Raw genomic sequence first — 25,664 nt, forward strand, 5'->3', positions numbered from 1 at the left:
GGGTTTTGTTGACCGTGTTTTCATTGCCCGAATTTTTATACTGAATGATTAAGTAACCACTTGGCGGTGCGATCTGTCTTTAAGTAGAAGTGATGTTCACAAAATACAATATAAACTGAGTGAATGCTTCGTATGTTTGTTTTGATAAAATTGTGGTTGTTTATGGACATTGCTGTGGACTAAAAAGGAGGGGTATATCAAGATAAGTCTCAAAGCGTAAAGCTGGGAGATATAATATTTCCTTGGTGAGTGATTTTATAACTGTATTGATTAGTATTTGAATAAAGTCGTAAGTATTGAGTGATGGATACTCAAAAGGTTATGACCCTCAGCTCAGGGAGGCTGCGAGACGTTACCTAACAGCTTTTGAAATAAACTGCGTCTCATTTACCTGAGACAAATATTTATTTATTCAAAAATTACAAATACTTGAATTGACAAAATATATCCGAATATTTTAGGACTATTTTTTTTTTACAATAAAATATTTTTCTAAATCTATTAATATCTTAGTAGTTAAACTAAACATCATAAAACATATGAACCTATTTTTATTTTAAATGAATTATCATTTTAATATATGTGATTAGCATTCAACTATAATACTGGATCCTATTTACCATTTGAATATTTTTATTATTAGTTTTCCTATTAAATATTTAAAGGATCAAACATTGAATTTAAACCATCATTTTGTTTCAAAACATACACATTTTTCTTTAACAAATCTAAAATGATTTGTGTCATTGAAATTACGAAGAACGTATTAGTTTAATGATTCAATCAAGTAAACTGACTCAACGCTATATTAAAATGCGTCATCATTTACTATATATATATCTTAATAGACGGTAAATCATCTCAAACAATAAACAAGAAAATGTCAATATTATAAACAATTTTAAACAGAAACCATTTAACCTATAAAAGTACTGAATCTAATGTACATAGGCCATTATTAATCATGATAACTATTATTTTAAGTAATATGTCTTTATCCGTTTTTATTCTGGTTAATACTTTGCAAAAATCGTAATTGTTATGGAGTTTAATGTAATGAGACAATACAACATTATAATTTATCCATTTTGATGAAACGGAATTACAGGAATTAAACGGAATTTTAGTGTAATCACAGGCACAAGGGACGTAACATCTTAGTTCCCAAGGTTGGTGGCGCAAAGGTGATGTAAGCAATGGTTAATATTTCTTACAGCGCCTTTGTCTATGGACGATGGTGACCACTTACCATTAGGTGGCCCATATGCTTGTCCACCAACCATAAAAATGCCATAATATATATATATATATATTACTTTTTTTAATATTGTATTTATACCTAATACTGTTTCTTCATTATCATGATAACTTTATATTTTTTACCGATTTCGTCAGCGGTAGTCGTTCTTAAGGCAGACTAGCGTACAGGATAAATTAGAGTGCACAAGTGTGTGTGCAAACACGATTAAAGTGTAGGTATATTCCGTTACAGTTATAATATATTCCAACACGACCGGCGATAGTTCAGGTGTCCAAACTCCGGGTCGCTAATAGGAATTCCATGACAGAAAAACAAATAAATATTTACTGGGACGGCTCGGGCTTTGAAGCCGGTATCACAAGATCTGTAATAATTCATACATAGTTTGTTGAATTATAATGATATTTACATTCTCTCTTGGTGGTAGGGCTTTGTGCTAGTCCGTCTGAGTAGGTACCACCCACTCATCAGATATTCCACCGAATAACAGTGCCCAATATTGTTGTTTTCCGGTTTGAAGGCTGAGTGTGTCAGTGTATCAAGCACAAGGGATATAATATCTTAGTTCCCAAGGTGGCGCATTGGGGACTTAAGGAATGGTTAATATTTCTTACAGAGCCATTGTATATGTGCGATAGTGACCACATACCATCAGATGGCCCATTTGCTCCGCCTACCTATATCATAAAAAAAATCTATGTATAATTTTTTCTTTCATAACAGACATCTTCTAACTCTGTACCGGTATTGTATATTAGTCCTAGATTTCATTGCATTAATTGCGTGTTATAGGAACTAAAATCGTACAATTTTCCTTGTTGGTCGTTACGTCATAGTTGCACCTGTTGGTCACGAGTAGTTAAAATTTATAAAATGGAACGAAAGTTCAAACGGAACAGTACATAGCGATGCTATCAACTGTAACGGCGGCTATTCTCAAGAGAGAATGACCAACTGCGTGGGACATACATTAGTGGAATAGTGTGCGCACAAATAAAGTTGCACTCTATATTCCCTTCCTCTGAGCTGCTACTGAATTTGTCGACAGACAACGTACTTACTTTTTTTAATTGGCCGTATCCAGGTTTAGCACCAAGGATCTGCCTTTCCGTCCTACATAAGATTATTAGGGCTATCCACAGAACTAACGACGCCATAATTTTATAATATTACATTGTACGGAAATATTGTATAATATATGGAAATCTATGGTAATATTATAATGATTAAAGATTATTTGTTTGTTTGGTTGAACGCGCTAATCTGAAGTAGTAGTGAGATTAGAAAAACACCTTTAGTATTAGATAACCCGTTTGTCGAGGCTATAGGCTATATATCATGGCTATACCATGGCTATAACCATATACGCTAGGTCAAAAAGGAGCAAAATAGTGTATGACAGAATATGTAATATAGACGACCGAAGTCGAACTCTAGCAGCTAGCTAGCACAGCCCACAGACACTGGCGCTGTAGAAAATATTAACCATTCAAACCGGATCACAACAATACCGCGTATTACTGTTTGGCGGCAATTTACCCGATAAGTGGGAGATAACCAAGGAAAGTGTAAACGTAGTATACGATGAAGTAGATTATGCTAAAGAATATAAGAGGGTATGCTATAAATTAACAATGTATTTAAAGACAGCTCGACGAGACAGCCGTTCTCGATTCGAACGGGTCTCTCAATTCAATAATTAAGAGAACCGTTAATAGCATCAGATACTAAAACAAATCCTTGACAATTTAAATAGGACATTGAGTTGCTCTTCAATTGCACCAATTTATGGACTATAATAGTGAGGCGACATATTGTGATGAAACCTTCGTGTGTTAGCTTTTGTCACTCGTGTATCAACCCACATTGTCGGAGAAGGTGGAATTAGTTCCAAACTTTCTCCTTAAGACATAAGCCGCTACCAAAGAGATATATATTTACAGACTGTTTTACTTTTATGGACACAAGCGTCTACCGGTGGCGTCGGACGCGTTGAAGGAGGAGGGTATCCGTATAATTGAGAACCCTATGGCTATCTATGCAAAATTTCATGATGATAGGTTGAGTACTAAGTACGTGAAAGCGTACCTCGAGCGTAATATAAACAAATTCACTTTCCCACTTATGCAAGGTGAGGATAATACAGTGGTCACAAGTAATATCTATCTATATATATATTAAATGACTCATTTTAATTAGTCTAAAAATTAGTAACTCCTTCAATAGATGACGCTATGAAGTTATTTATTAGGGTTTAGATTTAATATAGGAGGACTTTTTAGCGCAAAACAACATCAATTCAATCATAGGAAGCCAAACGTTTTTTCACGCCACGGCAAAAGCAAGCTATACCTTATTTAAAAAAAGAAAAATCTGAAACAGCGTCTTGTATTGTTGCTACAAAAACAAGGAATAATTGAACTATAAAGAAATCAGAGTATTTTTTCCAAGCTAGTAATATATTACATTTGCGTTATAATTTATTGCTAATTTTAAAATAACGCTTGTACGTCGAACCCAAAAATCGTTGCCATTTTATATATATATATTTCCTGTCAATAATAGTATTTTATAGTTACTTTATAGTAAAAAGAACTCTTCAATTAATTATTGTGACATAAACAAAGATTTATCTTATTTTCTTTAAAATTCTATATTTAAATTGCTAACTAAGTACATCAAACACTAGCTGAAGCTGCGGCTTTACGAAATATTTACTTTGCGAAATTTATAAAACTCAAATTTCCAACCCCTGATATACCGTTCGAGTTGGAGTTTCGTGAAATTCTTAGCGGATGTCTACACTCTATAAGGTAGGTGTTATAATTTGTGAAATTTCGTGATTAATTAGTGTATAGATTTTTGTGTCGTTTTCCATTCAAGATGATGTCTTAAAAACATTTTATTGTTAATCACTAAAGCAGGAAAACCTCACACAATTTCCGCAAGTGTTTGGAACAAACAATACCCGCTGAATCTTGAATTGTTCATCAAATATGGAATAAGTCTACGTATAAATATTAGAAGGAAATCATTAATTGAACCATTATGATAAGTTTGATAATAAAATTTATAATTCTAAAGATTTCGTGAACATATTCCCAAAATATTTGATTCAGCGGAGTTTCTTAAAGACGGACACTAAAGTAAAAAAAAATCATCACACCTGACAGAACTGCACAAAAGACTTAATAAAGATCTACTGACGATGATGAACTGATAAGTTTGATTGAAGTAAAACAACAAACTTTCCACCTTTGCGGGAATACTTCTTCTACACAAATTAAAACTAGGCAGAAATTAATGTACTTTCCTACATTATTAACAGTTATTGAAATAACGGAAGATTTACTTACTTACCGCCAACACGAATTGTTCATAGTAATTTTACGGAGCGTTTCCGAGATATTTTAAATACGAATTAACCGAGTTGGATTTTAGATCCTTTAGCAAACATGAATAATGAGAGATCTGATTTTTGAAGGAGGAATTCTAAGAACCCTCGACTACGAAGAATTTAAATTATTATTCTTACATGGATACCAAGAGTTTCGGCTACAAAAATTAATAGCTGGTCTTCTACCTAGAGATGAGAATGTAGAGCAGAGAGGGAGTATAGTAAACAAGCCCTATATTTCAGAATTTAGTGCAGTAGCTAATTTAGAGGCAAAAAAGAGTAACAAACTACACAACACTAAACATCTTCAATTGATGTCAACAAAATTGGAACCCGATTAACAAATTATTAACATTCTACCAGCTTCAGCCATTGCACCCACATATACAACCATTTTTATTATAAGGCTAACTATATACTTCCAATAGTTTTAAATTTTTAGTTTTTTTTCCTTAAAATGGTTAAAAAATGGTTTGCTATTAATTCTAATCGCCAAGAATCTTTGTATTGGTGTGTTCTGGTTTGAAGAATAAATGACCCAGGAAATACAGGCACAAAGCATTTCAGAATCCTTCATTCGAGGCGTATTGGTGGTGTTGGTGTCTAGCTACTATGTTTTGTGTGTTAACTATGTTTATTGTATTTACAATAAACAAGGTCCATTTGCTAGACATTTACATCTTCTAGGAAAATAAAATAGGGCCACCTTATTGGAAGCCGTGGGTGTAGTAAAAGTCTGACAACTTCTATTTACATGCACTTATGACACTGAGCTGACCCCATATAAATAGGACGAGGGCAGGCCCATGATAATGACGAGAATATATAACGTATAGAGATAAAATGTCGTAGAAGTTCATTAAAGCTTTTTCTTGCGTGTTACTTAATCCGGCCTTGTGGCGGTTACCTACAGATATTTTAAAATGTATTTACGTCAACTGTAATTTCGGTTAAAATAATTCTTTACAGTAACTAAGACTTGATATTTATATATAAAAAGTTGATAGTAAAACGCTGAGTGTTTTCGTCGGTTTTTCTCAGATTTTATTTGCGAACTGGTCGTAATTTTTACTTTTACGATTATACGATGAACTGTTTTCTATCATAAGTGTAATTGTTTTTTGTTTAATTATTCAAGCTATTTACTGTTACTATATATATTCTACTATTGCTATAAACACATTTATAAGTTAAATATAATTTTGAGGTTATTATTTTTGTATGTAAAATTATTCACCTTCGGAAATTTTAGTTTAGCTTACAGTTTGTCTGGTAGAGAATGCCTTTAGGCATTTTGTTCGCCTTTTGTTTTAACTGTGTTGGTAAAGTATTTTAATACATAAACATATGCTTCAAGTATACTGTACAATTTATTTCAAACACTTATTGGAAAGAAACTTACAGTAAAAGTTGGCAATTGGCAATATATTCTAAAACCCAATTTAATTAATTCAAAGGTTGCCCATTTAAAAAAAGAAGAAATATTAAACCAACTTCACGGATTATAGTTTTATTTTGCAAAATCTGTAATGTCATTCTTGTTGAAAAAAAAAATACATTCATAGAAAAACGACCTTATAGTATATGTGTGTGTGTATGTTTGGGTGTGTGCGCGTGTGTGGTTATATACGGTATAAAATGAATACAGTTACACAAAGCTAACGAATAATGTGATAATTAGAATCATTTAACAGTTAGGTTTGTGTCATTGATGGAATTTTGTCGCAGTATTTAATGTTATTAAGTGTTTTGTACTTTAGAATATATTTGACTTAATACCATTTTGGAAACTTTGGTTTAACTAAATAAATGTATTTTAAATACTGGGAAAAGTCCTTTCTAGGAAGGGGAAGGTTTATTCCATAATTTTGCTCAATGATTGATCTACACATGCAGGTAAACTCACAATTTCCTTCAAAATAAACACTCAAAAAACTTAATGATATTTCCTTCAAGTAAATCCTCGATTTCAATTTAAAATATAGGTTCTATCACGTGACTGATCTATTTTTATTAATAATAAAAACTCATCCAAAAATGTGATATATTTACTGTAATTACATAACACTAAGATTCCTTTATTTGTCAAAACCAACGTAAAATAAAAATAAAAGAAAACGTAAAGGCATTCTGGTCTTGTTTATTTATAACACAATATATATATATATATAGGCCCCTAATAAACAATGTCGCTTATAAAACATTTTCCTTCTCAACTCTCTATATCCCTGTAATTATTCATACGTTATAGTGGGGCTTAATGGAGATATAGACGTTTATTACGTTTGAAGCGCATCAACGCTTTGTTAGAATCACAATTACTTGCCAAGTTCAAATCTATTTATGGGATGTACTTGTGATTCACTCAATACCTTAGCTAGTTTCCTATATTTGCTTGTACCTAAATCTTTGATTGAAATAAAATGTCTATATATATATATATCTGAAAGTGTTAAAGTATATTTAACTGTATCTTATCTATATTTGAACACGGTTATGATGGGAATCAGTTGATTCTTTTTTACGGTTTAACGCATGAGTGGGGTGAGTCTACGGACCTTTTTAAGCACGAATTTATGATCAAAATCGATTTGTGAAAACGCTACGATATATAATAATTATTGTTATAAATACAAACAAAACGAGAACATTCTCCTTTTAATAAATTAAAGGAAAACTTAATTAAATATTTATTAATAAATTTATATTATTAATCAGATTTTTTCGATACAATATATAAAAAATACCACGAACATATAATAGTTTCTGTAGAGGCCACTATTTATACTTAAATTTGTCATTCCGTAGCGTCTATGTATCAATGTGTCTCTATATCTATCTTTATCTATTGTATATATCTATGTGGTATGCTATTTTAATATAGTATTTGTGACGCGTATACGTACTAAAACGTCTTTAAGACTGACACTAAACATTACTTATCTTAATAGATTTTTTTTTTCTCAATAACTTGACAGCCGTTATCTATTATTTAAAACTGAAAATTTCACTTAGCTATGGTAATGCGGCTTATAATATAACTTACAATCGTTCACTTCTCGATATCTTCGGTTGAAATCATTATTCACTAGTGCCCCGCCCCGGCTTCGCGCGGGTGCAATGCTGTTACTAAATATACTACAGAATGTTTTACAACATTCACAGTTTTTCAGTCGTCAGACAATACAAACCGCTATGTCCCTGCGTTTTAAATCTCTAATATCTTCGAAAATATTCACTTTAATTACACGCTTTAAAGGGCCATACGGGTTATCCATTTGAAGACCTTTTTAAGGTGTACAATACTGTAGTACATCATTTTGATCTATCTCGTATCGGGTTGAGCCAGCATTTGCAATGTAAGCGCAAAAAATGTGTTTAATTACGTCACTTTTTTTACATACATTTTTACATTAACAGCCTGTAAATTTCCCACTGCGGGGCTAAGGCCTCCTCTCCCTTTGAGGAGAAGGTTTTGAGGCATATTCCAACACGCTGCTCATATGCGGGTTGGTGGAATACACATGTGGCAGAATTTCATTGAAATAAGACACATGCAGGTTTCCTCATGATGTTTTCCTTCACCGCCGAGCACGAGATAAATTATAAACACAAATTAAGCACATAAAAATTCAGTGGTGCCTGCCTGGGTTAGAACCCGAAATCATAGGTTAAGATGCACGCGTTCTAACCACTGGGCCATCTGGGCTCTACGTCACTTTAGAAACCTCTAAAATTATCAGTATTTCTCTACTATATTGTGCATGTATTATACATATAAACCTCCCCCTTGAATCAAAAAAGAAATGCATTCCTTATTTGCTTGACACTCTCATATCCGTATGACAAAATACTTTAATAAATAACATACAAAGGGCGTGCAATAATAGGTCAGATGGGGATAATTGCTTAATAAGTAGTTTACGTAGATGTAATTTACACGGCCGTTTAATGTTCTCACTCCACGACATTATATATACAGCATAAACTTACCAGAACTTAACTCATCTTAAATTGCAATAATAATACTACAATTCGATTATATTACGCGTGGAACAGTTTTTCAGCCCACATATCTACTAATCGCTTTTTTTCTACATAAATTTTTCAAATATTTTAAATTACACTAAATGGAGAATAGAATAAAATGTAAAACAAAAAAAGTCAGTGGCAAATCCAATGAAGTTATTTTTTATTAAAAATTGTTTAATTCATATTTGTGTTATTTTTTAAAATCGGGATATAGTTATAGAAATAGGTTTATTTGAATCCGTTTTTTAGGCGAACGCTAACATAATAATGCCGATATACCAAAACTTTGCCCGAAAATCCACAGCAGCGCGGTTTTTAAGACATTTTCTGCCCCGCACAATCACTCTGTGGAATCAGCTTTCGCCGACGGTTTTTCCGAACCGATACGATTTTGAAACTTTTAAGAAAAGAGTGCACTCATTTCCTTAAGACCGGCAACGGACCTGCAAGCGTTGCAGATGACCATGGGCGGTGGTAGTCACTTTCCATCAGGTGAACCTCGTTTGCCAACAACAATATAAAAAAAAAATTCAGGCGGACGCAATGACCGCCACACATTACACAAAGAAATTAATTATTAATTCATTTAATGTGAAGATTGAAACAAATCCTTCCACCGTGTGTAAATATTGATCGTATTCACGTAAAAATAGAACCTAATCGTGTCAGCAGTAAAAATATATCAGCGCATGGATATTTAATAATCGCTTCTTTGAACAATATTTTATTAATGGTCACAAGACCTAGCGGACCTAATAATTAAATAATAAACGCTCGGACGAACATCCAAGCTTTTCAAAACACAAACGATCACCGCGAAACCAAAACTATATAAAACAAGTACAAAATAATCAAATGATAATATTTTTGGAATGGAAACTCGAAAATACAGCTGCATTCAATTGTTTATTTTCAAAACAATTGTGACTATAACTAGACAATAGCTTTGGCTTAAAAGGGACGATTTAAAACAGTCTGTCTTCAAAAAGGTTCCTGTGTTCCTATAAAAATGTATTTTTAATTGTGTTCAAGTAAATTGTTTTTGTAATTTAATATTTGCAATACTCGATCATTTACTTTTGTAGTTGAGTTCTCTATCGCTTGAGTATATTCGTTTTCGATTTTTTATTACAGATTAATATTATTATTAACATTAATAGGTATCTGTTTTTTACTATTTCGAGAATAGTAAAAAAAAACTACATGAATATTGACATATTGTTACGAAAGTAATGTTACAATACAAACGTCGGCAAAATTATGGCATATTGTAAAAAAGATTGAATATGAGACCAAAATCGTTGAGCAAAACCGACGGCGGTTTGAGATATTTCCTGAGCTTGCAATCAGTCATCAGCCAAATCATGTGTTAAAGTATTAAATTGTATTCATTGGGTACAAAGTTTATGATTTTGTATTAACGTTTTAAATAATTTTATCCTTAGAACTATCATTGATACGATAGAAACATGGTTTCGTACAAAATTAACAAAACACCAAGAGGATATAAGCAACATGACCTCGTGGACTACTCGACAGGCAATTTTCCACAGACAATTCCTTTTTCACATTTCTAGTCCACTCGAATATCCACTGACAAAACAAAATGCAATTAAAGAAGAATAGAACCATAAAAATAAATCCAAGAAACCAATATTACAAGAAAAAACAAAAGAAAAATAAGAACTTGGACAGGAAAGGGCAAGGGAAGTATACGAGGAAGCAGAGCCAGTTACAGCAAACAGTAGTTCTTCTGATGAAGAAGATTGCTTTGCTTCGTTTGTATTGTATATTGATTGTAAAAGTGATTGAACGTACACAAAAGATGATTCATACTACGTTCTATTCATAATCGCAACTATGGCTTAGTCTGAATACAAACATTAATCTAATTGATGCTGATCTCATTACTGCTTAAGAGTTAGCTATTAAATTAATTAAACGAGTAGATTGAAGTTATAATTATTTTTGTTATCCGTAAAAAGAAATATTTTATCTTTCGTTTTCTTGTCAGTAATTTTTTAATAATAATTTAGTTGAATCTTGTGTTTTATTTTCGTTCTTGGCTGAATATTAACGGACTGTAACGGTGCTGGTTCTCACCCCATGTTACTTTTGTCCTGCCCTAAAGGGTGAACGTAATAATCGACACTTTTGTTTTCAGCCTGTTGTAACTTGTCGAAATTTGTATTAAATTAAATAAATTTATAATTAATATTTGTAGAATTAAGACAAAAGTTTTAAAGGATTGTATACGTTAGCCAAAAAAATCTTTATAGGGCTATCAGTGTTTTTTTATAAGTTATACCTTTATACTCGGTCTCCTCTTTATGTAGGTGTCTATCGTGTGATTTTCAATTCTTGTTATAATTATTAATGTAATTTTAGTAAATTTCTATCATTAAAGATAAATCAGAAAAAGTCAGATAAAAATAAAATAAAAAGTGAAAAATAATCAAATAGGTAACAATTGTACGAACCGAAATTGAAATTATACAACGACGATGGTAAGCAAACATTCCGTGATTAATTCATTTTTGAAATTACAAATTGATGTTCGATATTATATTATAATTGGTGAATAATATTTTCTTTCGGGAAAACATTAGCCGATTTTCCTATTTGTAACAACGATACAGAAGATATCTTTGAAAATTTTAAGGCAAAAATATTTATGTGACTGTATTAAAGTTTTGTTATCTTTATTCATTTGTTTTCATTTTGAAACTTCGCATATGATATAGTCCTCTTTCTGAATGTTTTAATTTACTTGAGCTCAGCGAGTATCTGGTCGACCCTCGACAATATCATTGCCATCTTGCGCCTAAGCACATGACGGCTTAACTTGTCTTGGCGACGACTCAATCGTAGCTACCATCACTTCGCCTAGCTTCGTCACTTATCGCTGTAGTCGGTTTACTATGTTAAGAATTTCATTTTTTAAACTCAATTTCCACCCAAGTCTTTGTGCAAGCCCGTCTGGGTAGGTACCACTCATCAGATATTCTACCGCCAAATAACAGTACACTGTATTGTCGTGTTCCGGTTAGAAGGGTGAGTGAGCCAGTGTAATCACAGGCACAAGGGACATAACATCTTAGTTCCCAAGGTTGGTGGCGCATAGGTGATGTAAGGAATGGTTAATATTTCTTACAGCGCCTTTGTCTATGAGCGGTGGTGACCACTTACCATCAGGTGGTCCATATGCTCGTCCGCCAAACAATGCCATAAAAAAAAGTCATTTTGCTCACAGGCTCTTGTCAGGACTATGTCAGGACTGACAATTTATTGTCGTTCATTTCGAATCAAAAATTGGTGAAACTCGAAGAAAAGCAATAATAGCTATCATTATAAAAAAATAGAAATCCCACCTTTTTTGATTTTATTTATTTATGAAAAACATAAAATCATGCATGTAATCTGTTTGATTTATATGAGTACACACGACTGTTTGATTTTATTTTAAAACATGTAGTTTAATTATTTAATGATGATTTTTTTCATTACTAACCTAGTGGATACATATTAATGAACAGATAAAGTTACACATTTTTTGCTTTTAATATTATTTCTACACTGTGAACAGATTCCATATTTCGCAATTAAGTCAGCCATTTTTTATTTTAAATAGAAAACAAAATCATTTCCATTAAATTCAAAGCGTTACTTGTTTTAATAACTTTTAAGGCTTGTTTTTATCGCGTAATAAATTTGCAATATTATAATGAATTGAATTAAATCTTTTGTCATATATAATTTTTGGAAAGGCTATGTTTGCTCCATTAAAAAAAATTGGATTGAATATAATCTTTAACATGAATAAGAATAGGTAAGAAATTAAAAACATAGTATGTTGTTATTTTACCAATTTATAATAAGACTAGCTTCCGCCCGCGACTTCTCTTACAACGCATGTACAAAATCTTCTAGAGTAATTTTGTAGTTCAGACGTGAAAGAATAACAAAAAAAAATTACTTTCGCTTTTACAATGTTACTTTTATAATATTTCAGGTTAAGATACATTTGATGGCGATTTATTTGGTGGTAGGGCTTTATGCAAACCCATCTGTGTATGTCCACCCACTTATCAGATATTCTGCCGCCAAACAGCAATAGTTTGTATAAGCTTGAGCTAAGCTTTCACGTCTTTAGAACCGATTATCATGAAATTCTGCATACATGGCAATACAGATAAGGCCATATGGTACCTAATTAAACGGACACCAACCTCCCTTAACGCGTCCACGCTGCCGGTAGACGCTTGTGTCCATAAAAGTAAAACAGTGTCTTTGGCAGCGGCTTATGTCTTAAGGAGGGAGTTTGGAACTAATTCCACCGTTCTCCTGTAAAGTGAATTGATACACGAGTGACAGAAGCTAACACACGAAGGTTCCTTATGATATGTCGCCTCACACTATTATAGTCCATAAATTGATGCAATTGAAGAGCAACTCAATGTCGTCCTATTTAAATTGTCAAGGATTTGTTTTGGTATCTGATGCTATTAACGCTTCTCTTAATTATTGAATTGAGAGACCCGTTCTTGTTTCAGCTGTCTTTAAATACATTGTTAATTTAAAGCATCTACTTTAATATTTTTAGCATAATCTACTTCCTCGTATACTACTATTATAATATTATCATTTTACTTGGTGCAAGCCCGTCTGGGTAAGTGGGAGATCCCACTGATCGGGTAACTGCCGCCAAACAGTAATACTTCGTATTGTTTTGAACCGGTTTGAAGGGTGAGTGAGTTAGTGTAACTACAAACACAATGGTCTTAGTACCCAAGATTGGTGGCACATTGGCAATGTAAGTAATGGTCCACCTACCTATCTCATAAAAAAAGTCACAGTAGAAAAGGTCGAGACAGTAAAAATATTTTTATGTAACTATTCTGTTGCAATTTTGTGCGCGCTGCGCGATTGTTTTTTTCTTTTACTTAACTTGCAAGGCATTATTATAATATATGTATGTATGTATGGATATACACTTCGCCAGTTACAGTTTCCGAATTAATCTTCGATACTAGTACTTTATTTGAACCGTGTTGTGCAGAAATGTATCAAATTTAAAAATGAAATTTATTTTAATATAGCATTCATACATAGCAACAGTAACCCTGTTAAATTATATGTGTATAAGACAAATCATAATGTCCTGTGTATTACTTTAATGTAAAAAAAATATCATAACCTCGAATTTGCCTTTTAAATCTTAACAACTTTTATTAGAGCTTCTTTGGGTTGGAATATTCAATAATATATTTCCAATGATTTAATGAATCTAGCTTTGAAACAATTCAATACGTTATGCAACATTTACGTTTATTTTCCGCATGAATTGTTTTATACACTAGAGTGGAGTTGCGAAGCGTTACTTTATGAATAGGCCGATATTAAAGTGTCAGTTTGCGGCTTGTTGAATGAAGGCTAATTCCCCCAACGGCTTCACATCACAACTATTAAAAATGTTTTCACAGTTCTCTTTTAATCCGCAGTCTTTTGTTTTAAAATAAAACGTGAAAACAGTTATAATTAGAAGTGCAGTGACGGTGTGGTTTATGTTAGAATAAAAAGTTAGTAATATATGTCTACGAGTTAGTCTAAGTATACACAAAGTGGTTTGCATATTGATAAAAATTTTGATTATTTTTATGCTGGTATCATTTTCTTCCCTTTCTTTCTTCGATTCTGATGTATATGTATTAAATTTTACTACCATAAATTAATGTAAATTGAAATAAAACTATTTTAAAAATGTCCAAGATTCCAGAATTCTGTAGTTGGGAGAGAAATGTTCTAGAATGATTCGTTTAACTGTGGAATTCCATTTTCCTATAGGCACTAGCACCCCAAATATCTTCTCATTTCCTTTATTTATATTCTGCCTATATGGACAAATGTTAATTTATCTAAAATTCCAAGCCGTACATCTACCATCTCACACTGCTTTCATTTCTTTCTAAAACCTCGAAAATTATTATTCTATATTATAGTTATCAATCCGTGATAGTATTGGTTTCAAGCCAGGTATAGTATTGTGACTGCACCTAAAAAAAAATTAAGAGGATATTTGATGTACTATTTAAAATCTCCAACTTACAGTCGCTGTGTTACTGGACTTCTGTAATGCATTTAATTCCGTGGACTTCGTATATTAGTCTTCGTGGCCGCTCGTAGTGTATACAACTAAATTAACTTTATTTAATTTCGTCTATTAGTCTATAATCTTGTTTAACTATTAGTTCACTATATACGTTTTTATTAATTATTATAGAGCTATCTAGCATAGATCCTACTTATACATAGCCTTTTGATACTAATCAAAGACAATAATAATATTCTATAGAGAAGTATATTACATATTCCTAACAGTTCAGTTGTTCTTAAAGGAAATTGCTATTTTATCTGTTGTTCAATGTTTATGAACACAATTACTGAATATATCTTTCGAATTTAACCTTGATACTGATGATCTACACTCGAAGTAACACCTTCTTGGATATTGCATCTGCTATTACCGGTAACTACAAGATAGGATCTTAAGTGGCTGTCTATCTTTTAAGATTGGACTGGGAATATGATTCATATATATTAATCTAATAAAATCTCAGGCAATGTTTATTGGCAACCATTTCATATTTAATATTGCTTCTTTGATGTATTATGTACTAGCTTAATCTACAGTTTACCTGTTTCCTTTTATTTTTTATTTTATTTCAGCTTCTAAAATGGCATGACCAGACTATTCTTCAGAAACACAATGGGAATGGGAAGGTCCTCTGACCTTGTGGAACTAAAATTTTACACATTATAGTGGTAAGCATTCTCTGATTACACCAAGGATTAACTCCAGGCCAAGAGATTATAACGCTCAATGGTACTTTTTTAAATATTTATTTCTAGTATTACCTTCAGATTTAAGGTATAATTTTTGTTCTCGAAATATTCTTTTGTCGAACCGCTCGCTCGAATCTTTATAATCAACCCTAATTAATTATCAGGAAACATGCGAACCAGTTGTCCTTGATGTTATCAATTTGTTATATAAATAGTATGATTTTTAAAAAGAAAACTTAAGTTCTTCGAAGGCAGGAAAAACAAATTACAAAAACAAAATTTACAGAAATATCTGCAGTATTGAGAATATATTTGTATTATTATTTTAATAAAGGAACACATTATTTATTCATTCATTTTGGAATCGAATTAAATCAAGTCTCCAATGAATAATGCACGACAGAAATATAAAGCATACTTTTAATAAATATTTATTAAATTTATTAAAAGTATGCTTTACATTTTGTAAAGAATGTATGCTCTATTTAATTAATATTCGGAGCATTTACGTTCATCATTATAATATGTGTTGGTGAAGTTTATGAATGTCTAAATAATGTGTTACGATGGTCTTGGAAATGAAATAAAGATAAAAGCAGTTGACGCAAACACAATAAGCGATAGTCCGTCCTCTGGGGGGAGAGGACCGGTAAATTAAAACATGTCCGTCTGTTCTAATTTCATTTAGAAAAGCATTGTTTTGTTCTCCTTTTTGTTTTTCGTAATGTAGCAAGAAATATATTAATAAAATAATAGTATATAATAAATAGTAATAGTCTGTTGCGCTAAGAACTCTTTTCTGTTTGAGTTGATTTGAAACCTGGACCACGTTTGTTGAATATCACGCAATGTTCAAGATATGACACTTTTTTACCCGTAACATTCAAACTAATTAATATAAATGTTTAATAACAGGGCGACATAGTCGCTTTAGCGACAAAGCTCTTAAATAAAGAAAAACAAAAAAAAAAACATTCAAACTATCTAACGATGTTTTCCTTCAAGGCCAAGTCTATCTATCCGTAACCGAAACCGATTTAAAAATGTTTATAATAATATAGTTTTTTCATAGTGTTATATTTATAAAGAGTAGCTAATTGTATATAAGTTTTTCCTGTGATTACAACAACAACAACAATTTACAAAACAATATCCTACAAATAAAGTAAAATTAATATCTTGTAATTTTTTCTTTTACTATTTCTATACAATCTAATATCCGTAAATGTAAGCGGATAATCTGAAATAATTTCGTATCCATAACCGTATCTAAAACCAATAAAATACTATTCATATACCCGTATCTCAATTCAGATCCGAAATAACATATCAATAACATCCCTGAAATTAAACACACCAATTTTCTATTGTTTTTGCCCGAGTTATGACACTATACCTTAGTTAAGTTTAATTCTAACCACTGTACCATCACAGTTCGCTGTACACAATGATGATTCTAGTGAATCAATCGTTTTCTATTCAATTGGTCCGTGATTTTATAACTATCTATGAATTATGTGAAAATGTACGCTACGAGTTCACACAAAGTATTCATCAGTTACATCTGCTGATAGCAAGTGCAACATTTTAAAATATGTGTGTCTTTTCGATAGCGCTATGAATTTAATGTAGACGAATAAAATAGGAGTATTTACCTCGAATTCCGGGCACTTATTTATAAAGAATTTATTTTTCATCAGAGTATTTGTTTGGACGCTTGATGATAGTATTTATTTTTAGAGGAAAGGATTGTACTCAGATTTTTACATTACACGTTTCACAAGTAACCACGGCCCACGCGAGATGAAAAGTACATGATTTTTCCAAATCAAAAAATGTGTTTAACGACATTTTCTATCAATATTTCAGCAATTTAATATTTTAAATAAAAAACATAATATCTCATAGAATATTATTATTTATTAACATACTTATATAATAGGTACATAGATGTAGACACTAATAATCCACAAAATGTTTAATAATTTCCACCTGAGTCGTTTGTTAGGCACGTCAACGTCATCTCTGAAGTTTCTAACATTTCAGTTCGTTAGACGATACGTTTCATGGGCGATTGGTTAAAGTTGGATCCAATTAACGTTCAAACATTTTAATCGAGTCGATAAAATCGTGGTGAATCTGCAAGCGGAGCCGAGATCCGATTTTAATTGTTCAATTAAGGTCTTTTGTCTGTCTAGAATCCTATAAAGGGGGAATTAATAATGTATGGTCGTATACAATTATGAAATATTGGGCTTAATTTTTTTTTCCTTTTCATCATTTTATATTTCCATTGTTTTTTTTTTAAGTATTTCCTAGACAAATGATCGGATTTATTTTTAAGTATAAGCACTAAATCTCTATTTTTCTTTAATAAAGATTACGAATTGTAATTAAATCAAGACTGAAGTCGACAGTGAATTTTTTCAGAAGGACGTAACGATCAAGGTTGTCCGTGTCACTTATTATAGAAATGTAAACCTATTTAACTTACCCATTAAACAAATTAAAAGTTGTTGATTTTTCTGCGCAAAATGTAAAAAACGTAAAATGCTGCATTTAAAATCAGCGAAAAAGTATTTAGCGACGCTGTTGCGTTTGTTTCAATTACTTCAGGGTAATGCGGCATCTACCAGCACGTTATTTGTTTTGCAGGAGATTTGCGCAAGCAATATGAGATATGTACTTTAATTACGGAATAAACTTAAATAATTAAGATAGTGACTGTTTATGCTTTATACATATTCCCTAATATTATTAACGTTCTAAAAGTATTTATGAATTTTTGAGAATTTCGAATAGAAACAATTTTTTATAAATGCAAAGGGGCATTTGAGACCAACAAGTTATTAATAAATTATTAAAAGGTTATATACTGTTCTTTGATAAATTGTCTAATATTCAACGATTATGAAATTTGGCATTCGTGTATCGCTAAGCTTCTTCATCAAAAAGTACATTACATTGTAATCGGTGTAACGCTGCTATATTATGTACAGTGATTTAAATGTGTTGATTCGTTATATTTTTAAGGTGAAATATATTATGTAATCTATGGGCGTTTATTGCGGGAAAGACCGTATTCCGTTCCGGCGAACGGCATGACACTCTCTTATGATATCATGACCCTCTCCACCGACCATATATGTACTCTTTTATGTGTGCGTGGTGGGTATGCCATATACTTCGTTCCTATATGTTATTATATTAATAAGAAATATATATTTATTTTATTAAATATTTATTTATCCATTTTAAAAACCATCAATTTCGATGTTTTACGTCTGATGGAGACGGTATAACGTGAATGATATTCTTAATGAAATAAAATAATAATAAGCTTGATGCAAAATTATTTGGTAGATAAAAAAAAACTCTGAAGAATTCTATTCATTTCTGAAGAACATTTAATCAGTATTCGTAAACAGGAAAACCTGTTATGTGTGTCCTCGGAAATAGCGCATTCGCTTATAAGGGTGAAGTTACTCCATCTCTCAATATATACTCGTCATAGTAACGTCGTATTTAACAACAAGGCAAGTAATTTCGAAGATTTATGTAAATGTAACCTTTTTCTAAGGGATTATAATTTATTAGTGTTCGCCTAGTAGTTGAAAATTTGAGGAAAACATCGATGATTTTGTAAGAATATTTTTATGTGTCTTTCCTCTCATTTTCCTGTCACATGTGGGAATGATGTCGTGTAAAGGGACGGAAGTGTAACAGGCGGACGGGAAAGCGCGCGCTATTTGATTTGACCAATGAGCGTGCGCGCTGCTAGAGTTGGCCACCAATGGTAGCAATGTATTTTGCGATATAATTTTATCGTGGTATCCAAGACGAGATATCAAATGTTACACATCATATACGACTACTAATAGCTATAATTACGTTCCTTATGTCGAGCAGATTCCTTAATAGTTCTACACTTTTTCGTCTTAAAAGATATATGTCCCACTGCCCCAAGGGATCCTCTCCTTTTGTGGGGAGGTTTGGAGCTCGTATGGCAGTTTTTTATTACTCTGTTTTCCCTCATGATGTTCTTTTTGACCGCCGAGTACGAAATGAATTATGAACACAAATTTAGATCGTGACAATTCATTGGTGTTTGTCTGGCTTTGAGCTCGTGATCTTCATTTATGATTCTCGTGTAGTTGAAACGCGTGTCATCTATTTAAAGATAGTTGATTATGAAGTGTAATAATGTTATATTAGTAAAAGTAAATGTATTTTGTTTATTGCATAATAATGTTAAGGTATAAATAGAATAAAACTACGAAGTTTAATTTCGGATCTTTTATGCATTAAATTCGGAAAATGAAATTTCACCAATTTCCCACAATATCCATATTTCGCAATCTTAAACTTAAAAGAAATATTTTTTTTAAATGTTTTTCTCAATACACTAAAAGCTAAGGTCATTCTTTCTATTATTTAAATATTATAAATCATTTGAAAACTTAATCCCTATCAAGTGTTTCAAATTCAACAAAAAGTCTACATAAACAAAAAAGTGTTAGCGATATTTCGTTTTTATCTTATTTCTTTTCTACTCATCTCCGCAGCTGTATTGCAAATGCACTTCGACCTTATTCTATTTTTTGCACTTGTCCTATGTAATCCCCCCCTTGTCTTGTCCTCGTCCTACATCTCTTTAAGAATATAGACGTATGTTGCGTCATTTCTTGTCGAATTCTAATTTAAATAGTTTTCTTATAAAAATAAATTTCATTGGACTAGAGTTTTTTTTTAAAAACAAAACATAATACATTTCTGATGCCCTTATAAATCTAGAGCAATAGAACTTACAATACTTATCAGTTTTAAAAAAATAATAGGTATTTAAATAATAATAATACTTCTTAAATCTATACCATATCTCTAATGCAGTTTAGTCTTGATCCAATACGCATATAAATTCACTTATTAAACAACAAGCATGATTTCATAAAATGCGCACTATATTATATACTTTCTGTTTATCGCAAAAGTATCATGTATCCTGCTTATCGAACGATTACTTACTTTTAGGCGGAAAAAAACAAACAGTCAAAATTTTTCTTATCCATTCATTCAGTCTATTTAATTCTATGATTATTGTATCACTATATTACGATAAGTGTTTATAAAAGAAAAGGTTATATTTACTCAAATTGAAAAAAAAAACCGGGCTCATGTTTTAACCCGTGACGCTGACTGAGGTCGCATTGTTACCGCTGTAATTAAAAATGTATTATGACTCCCTCCGACTGACGTAGATCAGTTTTCATTTGCAATCTCATTTATTTGTTTACTCTCGTAATATTCCATTCCAGCTGAACTGTTTAAAAATACATAAATTCTTGATTATATTTTAAGGCTTTTGTTTTTCTTTAATATAATTATAATTCGTGAGCCATTTTAATGGTTGAGGCGTACGAAAAGAATGAATGGTTTTAACAACAAAAATGTCTCACTCGGCTATTATAATTCGGCCCGGACCACAATACACTTTTGTGGTTTCCTGGTAAGGACAAAGCTTAGGGCTTATTCCATCACGATTCTCTACAGTGAATTGGTTGCAGAATTTAATTCGACATATCCAGAGGCTTCCTCACGATAATTGGAACCAGTGCGATACCAGTGTAACCTACACAATGTTGATGTATCTCAAACAGCTCGCCAGAAACTTTTTTATACTTATGCGTTCTTTTAAACATTTTTTTTATCTCCGAATGCGCTGATACGTTGAAAAGGAAATAAAATAATAACTTTATTCATTAAATATTGTATTTATTCATTTTGTGCAATAAGAAAAGTTTACTCATTATGTTTTTATGAGTTATATTTATGTTTATTTTGCAGCAAGTATAAGTATGTGTGTGTTTGTGTGTACATCATCAATCATGTGTGTATATTAATGAATTTCTTCTTCGCATAGACATCCGTTTCGCCATTTAAACTATATATACCTATAGCACTATCCGTGCTGATGAAATAAAGACAATAGTCTTTCTTACGTGTCACAAACGGCTATGAAATGGTGAGTCAGTGAACGCATAGCAGACATGTAGTAGTCGATATTTTCTGGACACGCTACTGTTACGATTCTACAAAAAAAATATGTAATTGTATGCATATTGCATTATGCAAAAACTAAATTTAAATGACATTTTAATTGCGAGTTAAGTAATCGTTTAAAAAATCATAATAATTGACAATTTTCTTTTTATGGAAACGTCGCTTTAGAAGTCATTTTAAGAAATTAAATAAATCTATTTAAAATAAAAAAAAATATTGTGTTATTTGTTAATATAACCGCCAACGTTCATTCTACATAACATATCATTAGTCAATTATTTTAATTGGGTTCTCGTTAATGAAAATAAACAGCATTTCACACTAATAGGATGAAGCAATCACCAATATTCAAATATTACGAATAATTTATAATATCGTTCGCTTTAAATTATCGTAAAATTATTGCAACTATCTACAGCTTCTGATAAAAGTTTCTATAACTACAGAATAAAACTTTATATGTTTATATAGTTACTGAAGTTTTTATAATCAGATCGATTTTCGGAAGTCACACACACATTTGCATCGGTATTGACACATTTCGAGACTCAATCCTTTATTAGTAGATTTGCATGTAATTGTATGTGTTATCATATCTAAATCATTCACATATAATACGAAATAGACAATGAACACATGATCTAGTTTCCATTAAATTTGATTAAACTTTTCCATTTTTATAACAAAAGCTACATCAATACAATGGATATTTTCATTTACGTTAAATGCAAATTTTTCTTATTTATCAAAATACACAAGTCATTAAATTCGAATTAGTGTATATATGTTAAATATATGTAAGTATGTATATTTAAATAAAGACTATGCCGTCTTTTCGGGGATGGTATCCACTCCGTATCTTTGAGGGAAATCACGGGATGTACAAGCGGTACATGCTACCGTGACGCCGACGGTTGGCCCACCTCGATGTCCCCTGCAGGTACTTACCGAAACAGCCATGTCCGAAGCCCAAAGCCCATAGGTTCTAGGAGCCTATAGGTGATGCGTAGCTCCTAGGCTGTTACCTTCCCTGTCTACTGGATAATCCAGCCCTGAGAGTTAGCTGCCAACTTCCAAACTTCCGACTGCTACAGAGAATTAGTTAACGGAAATAGTCAATAATAAATGATGACCCTGATTCGAAGTTTACTAAGGCCCAGTACTCTGGGATCGGCTGGGATAAGCTTTCCAGTAACCACTAGATCATGATGCTTTAGATATGTTAAAAAGATACTATAATAATCGTTTTTGAAATAATTCTTTAATTATGTATAATTTAAAATATACAAAAATATGAGGTAAAAATATAAACACATTTCGCATTGCATTGTTATAATTATTGTTGATGAATTATTATTGAGCGAAATACTTAGTAATGTTAAAATAGAAATTTTATAACAAGGAGATTGCATTTCAAGAATATCAACAAGACCATTTCAAAACACGTAACAATATTATTTACAGAGCTTCGGTCACAGCCTCTTACCACTTTCCTGCAATACAATGAATATTATTAAAATGAACTTAAGCGCGCTTTAAGTTTTACTTTGTTTTACAACAACACTTATCGCGTGGCTTTATCTGCGACACAAAATATTTTACAATTATGAAACGAGATTATATAATAACTTACTGAAAATGCGGTTTTACCCGCGCGAAATTTATAAAACACAAACTTCCAAGGGGTAAAACGGCCCCTTTAGGGGTGTAGTTTCGTAAAATCCGTTCTTATCATTAATGCACCACCAGTCTTGGTATCTTAGATATTATGTTCCTTGTGCCTGTAGTTACACTGACTCACACATCCTCCCAACTAAAACACTTAAATAACGAGTATTGCTGCTTGGCGGTAGAATATATGGCGAGAGGGAGGTACCTACGCAGACCAGCATACACAATGCTCTACCACCAAGCTGCTGATTAAAAATCTAAATTATATTCTACTAGTGAAAATTACTTATCATTCGTGTATATACTAATGACCATGGCGACTTGTTGGCACGGTATAGAATACTATATTCTATGACGACATCTAGCGGTGAGTTACGACAAATTGGAAATATAAAACCTTTCCCATGAAAACTTATTTGTGTCAGCTTTCATGGTAATCGGTCAAACCTTGTCGAAGTTTATTAATCTCGAACAAATATACCAATATCAATATATAGCACGTGTACCACCATTAACATTTATATAGAAAGTGTTTTTTTTTCAATCTCATCCGTTCAGCCGTTCTGGCGTGATTGTGTAACTATCCATCCATTCAAGCCAAGCTTACGCATTTATAATATCCGTAAATTTTAGGTATTTATACATAAATATCAATAATTATAGTATGTTATAAAAAGTAAATTAATTCTTTACAATAAATATGTATAGTACGTAAGTTGTTATCGACAAATGCATCTAAAATTATATTTACTCTGCTAGACATCCAAATCTCTCACTATTCAATTAAATGCGTGACCCTATACAATATTACGTGTTGTATTTACGTAGATTATAAAAGACAGAGAAGTATCCAATTTTATTACATAATACCACATTTTTTTGTGCGTGGAATGTAATTAGAAATATCGATACAAATGATAATGATAAGGTTATTAATTGAGTTTTTGTCAAAAAGTCAAATCAATCAAATGTCCAAGGAAATAACAAATGTATTCACTCACAAAGGCGCGTCCCTCCAGTATTGAGTGACGCTCGGCCTTTCAAGATATCTTTGTGTGCGTGAGATGATTAAAATAAATGTAAAGACAGCAAAAAAAATAATTTGATTATATGATTAACTTTTTTTTAATTTTCCTTGTAGCTTAATGTATATTATATCATACATTATATTAACATTGATACTTCAATAAACAAGCTAAACAATTGAACGTGTATTCCTCTAACCCACATATATATACATGCAAAGGTATGTGAATATATATGTGTATGAATATATATATTTGTGTGCGTGTCAACCCGACAAACAAATACAGGAATACAAAGGACAGATAAATCGGATACGTTTTTAGGAAGAACAGTTTGCTCGTGAAACTACATATAATATATAACTATAAAATATAATAGAAAAAAACTAAAAGCTATTTTGAAATTGACCGTAGGGTAAGTTTTTTTAACTGACTAGAAATACATATGTTAGCACATCTTGAGGTCTGAGATTCGAATCCGGGTGGGGCCAATAAAAATGACATGGGTTTTCTATCTAGCAATTCTGTTGCAAAACGAAAGTAAAAAGTTAACAATGTCTAGACCGCATGTGTCGATAAGTGCAATATATTATATTTCAAATAAGCATATAATATACACAATGCAACGGTTTGTGCGTTATTTAAATTAGCGTCTGGGTGTAGTACCTCTTTCGTCGGATATTATACCAAAAAAAAACCGACACTATTAGCGTGTTCTGTTTTACAGATAAAGTGATGGGTCACTTATTGCAGATACATGTAACTTAGCATCTTAAATTAAAATCAAGTTTAAACAATTGAAAGCGAAATGTGTTTATATATTATTATGTATACATCCCCATAAACATCAAGATGCCTTTTTGCTATAAATATTATAGAGTAGGAAATAAAATTTCATGTTAGGACTTCCAAGAAATCCGCAGATAGTAGCCTAATATTAGATCATTCGGTTGAGCTGAAACTGAAACGCCTTCGTATAAATTATTAAACCTTACGGTGCTTGAAATAAAGGTCATATTGCGTCATATAAAATCAAAATGTATCTACGATGCTGGTCGGCGAATGATAAAAGTAAATGCAATTTGCTGTCAGTTTCAGCAGTTTTATCGTGAATCAGAGTTAGGAATCAATTTAAACGATTTTTAGCTAGGAACGAGCCCTCTGGTTTTAGCGTGTATTTAATAGAACCGTTACAGACAGACAACGTTACGAAATTCTTTGTGTTAACTTTCTATGATTAGATTTTGCCGTGCATAAATTTCTTATGCAGATAGTAATGACAACTGCGTTAAATGTAAATTTGTTTATTAAACTATAGATTCGACGCCTAAAGTTGCTTTCAATAATCTATACTGATATTATAAATGCGAAAGTA

General features: G+C 31.7%; 1 protein-coding gene across 3 annotated transcripts in view; it reads left to right on the forward strand.

The window, feature by feature from the left end:
- The window catches only part of LOC125069793 (probable G-protein coupled receptor CG31760), a 75,930-nt gene continuing 50,266 nt past the window's right edge, over nucleotides 1-25,664 (forward strand). For all 3 annotated transcript variants that reach the window (XM_047679371.1, XM_047679369.1, XM_047679370.1), the window contains exon 1: nucleotides 1-245. The gene's annotated coding sequence lies outside the window, so the exon portion shown is untranslated. The remainder of the gene's footprint in view (nucleotides 246-25,664) is intronic.

The sequence above is a fragment of the Vanessa atalanta genome, chromosome 16, assembly GCF_905147765.1.
Source record: "Vanessa atalanta chromosome 16, ilVanAtal1.2, whole genome shotgun sequence".
NCBI lineage: Eukaryota > Metazoa > Arthropoda > Insecta > Lepidoptera > Nymphalidae > Vanessa > Vanessa atalanta.